The following is a 2,862-nucleotide window of genomic DNA, read 5'->3' as shown; positions in this document are numbered from 1 at the left end:
TGATGGAGAAGAAGATGGCGGTAGAGTACCATTTGGATTCTAATTATTTGTTTTCAATATGAGCTCTTAATGCTTATTTAATTCGACATATTGTTAGAACTAAACGAATGATGTCAAATGATGGAACGTTATATTTTTTTCTAACATAAGTACCATTCTGCACCAGAGTGAGGTGCACAAATCAAGAAGACTAGGGCTGGCTTTGAGAGCATATGATATAGGGTTAACTACCCCATTCCCGGCCTATTAAGCACAACCCGCACTTAGTCTTTCTTAATCTAGCGTAGTTTAGCACCAAACGGAATGTTATTATTACAGATGGCTTCCAAATTTATTTACCTTTCCATATGTACCGCTAGTTCTGATAAGGAGTCGCGAAGTATTCGTTTATTGTTGAAAATGCAAATCGTCATTGCGCGTGCACCTTTTGTACACTTCAAGTGCGCATATTGTTTTCGAGATCTTATTTTGCGGTCTTCAACACTTCGTCATGCAGCTATTGAATAGAAGCATCGTACCAAACGTTTGTTTGACACGTTCACGCCGAAATCATAGATATATTTGATGTTTTTTGCTCGATAGGCCGGGAATGGAGGATTAGGCCGATGTAGATTTTTCTCCTATATGAAGATTTAACCCGATTAACCAACGCACCAAAATCAGTATTTTCAATTCGAAACTTGAAATATGTTGTGTATAATATAGGGTTCTATCGATCAGAAAAGATCAATTATATCAATTATTTTTCCGTGTACAAATCAATAATAGGTTTGTTCCGATGCGTTAGTTCATTAGCTACAACATAAATTCTATGAGAGCACATTGTATGAATATTTAATATTGATCTCAAAACAAAAGAAGCGTTCCTAGCGAATCCCCTTTTTCTACGTTTATCCGTAGGACGAAGAAAATCTAAATAAGTTTAAATGCGTTAGGATGGAATTGAAACTCGTAGAACGAATTTAGAATCAAGAAGCAGTAGGGATAACTAACCCATTTCCGGCCTATTAAGCACAACCCGCACTTAGTCTTTCTTAATCTAGCGTAATTTAACACCAAACGGAATGTTATTATTATGGCTTCCAAATGTATCTACCTTTAAGTACGTACCGTAAGATTTGATACAGAGAACAAATTGTTGAGATATTGTTAAACGTTTAACACTGCTTCTTGACGCCAAACTCGGCCTACGTATTCTAAACTCGGCCTAACGCATTGAAACGCCAATGAGTTCACTTCGGCCTATCGGATGAAAATAAAGATTGATTGGGTCGGAACGCTTCATTTGTTTTTGAGAATATTGGGTACAAACATTCATATCACGCGTTCTCATTGACTTCGTTCGGTAGCATTTGAACTAAAGTATCGTACCAAAAGCATAATTTACCTGTTAACGCCGAAATCATGGATTTATTTGGTGTTTTCTGCTTGATAGGCCCAAAATGGGCGCTTAGGCCGAAGTAGTTCTCTACCCTAATAGATTTTAAACAATATCTCAACAATTTGTGACTCTTTATCAAATCCAACGGTACGTATGGAAAGGTGAATAAATTTCGAAGTCATCTTTGACAGAAATATTCCACTTTTTGTTTAAACTCGTTCAGAAAAGAGAGGTAAAGCGCGGGTTGTGCTTAGTAGGACGGAAATAAGATCAAAACCCTGTAGGTATAATGTATGCGTTATATCGAGGTATACTTGTATTAAACCAATGCCAGCGGTATATGATTAGTGCTTGGTAGCCTCACGACAAGATCTCGAATGCTGAGCTCTATTGTATATGTTATCAATAGTCGTTCACCGCACAGAACTGTGTTCACCGCCCCTATTTTGAATAGGTTGTTTTAAATAAATGCGTCATATATGCTTACTAGTCACGTAAATGTGTTTACGTTGCAACGGCAGATAGTTACCCCACATATAAATTCCTTAACTGAAAAGCTGCATTTGTTCCGTTTTCACGCTTTACAATGGATGTTTGCGCTCAACATCGCCAGCATCATCATCATCTATCCCCGCCGATCTGAGGGTTGCTAGCGTGAGTGTCGCTGTGACGTCCAAAAGTCAGCATGGGATCCGGCAAATAGAGGCAACCGAACAATCCTTTTCCACAGTACATTATTCGCCCTCTAACAGAAGCAGCAACAGCAGCAGCAGAGCGACACCGGGATCAGCCGGAAACAAAAGGGAGGGTGGACCGTTACTGACTGGCAGATGAAAAGCCCATCAAGTCCTGCTATGCGCGGTAGAAACCGTTTATACGGCTGTGTTTGAAGAGAAATATTGAATTACATCAAATTAATTTAGTTCAACGTACGCGGAACGATTTCAGCTGCGCGGTACTTTTAGATGGAAGCATCAGTGGGTGCCGGACATCAGGAGAAGTGATGGTGATCTGTTCTGCTTTGTTTCGATTCATCGCTCCTCGTAGAGAGCCAGATCCAGCCGCGTACCACCATCATCGTCATCCAGGATTTGAACGTTTCGTAATGAAACTGCAGCTGTTTTGAAATTACTGTCCAGTAGCTACAAAAAATGAAAACAGAGCGAAAGCAGAAAAATATTAATCGATTATTAAACGCCCCGTCGGGATGTACCACGCGAGCGGGGGTGGTGTACAAACTAGAAGGAACAGTTCCATCGGATCGTCAATAACCATTAGTAGAAAAATGGTTCGAAACAAAACCGTGAAAATGGGAAACCTAATGCCGCAGAACGGCATGTATGTAGGTTCTGGGGGATCGGATATTGAACTTTACTGGACCCTCGACGATGACGATGACGCGTTGGTGTTTGATGAGCCACAAAACCAGACATTTAAATGCCTCTCACCTTTTTATTTACAGCCGGTCGGTCGCCCCTTTT

This window comes from Ochlerotatus camptorhynchus, unplaced genomic scaffold (genome assembly GCF_037179485.1).
Source record: "Ochlerotatus camptorhynchus isolate MF236.1 unplaced genomic scaffold, CSIRO-AGI_Acam_v1.1 ptg000027l, whole genome shotgun sequence".
In the NCBI taxonomy this organism is placed as follows: Eukaryota; Metazoa; Arthropoda; class Insecta; order Diptera; family Culicidae; genus Ochlerotatus; species Ochlerotatus camptorhynchus.
Note: the sequence above shows the minus strand (reverse complement) of the source record.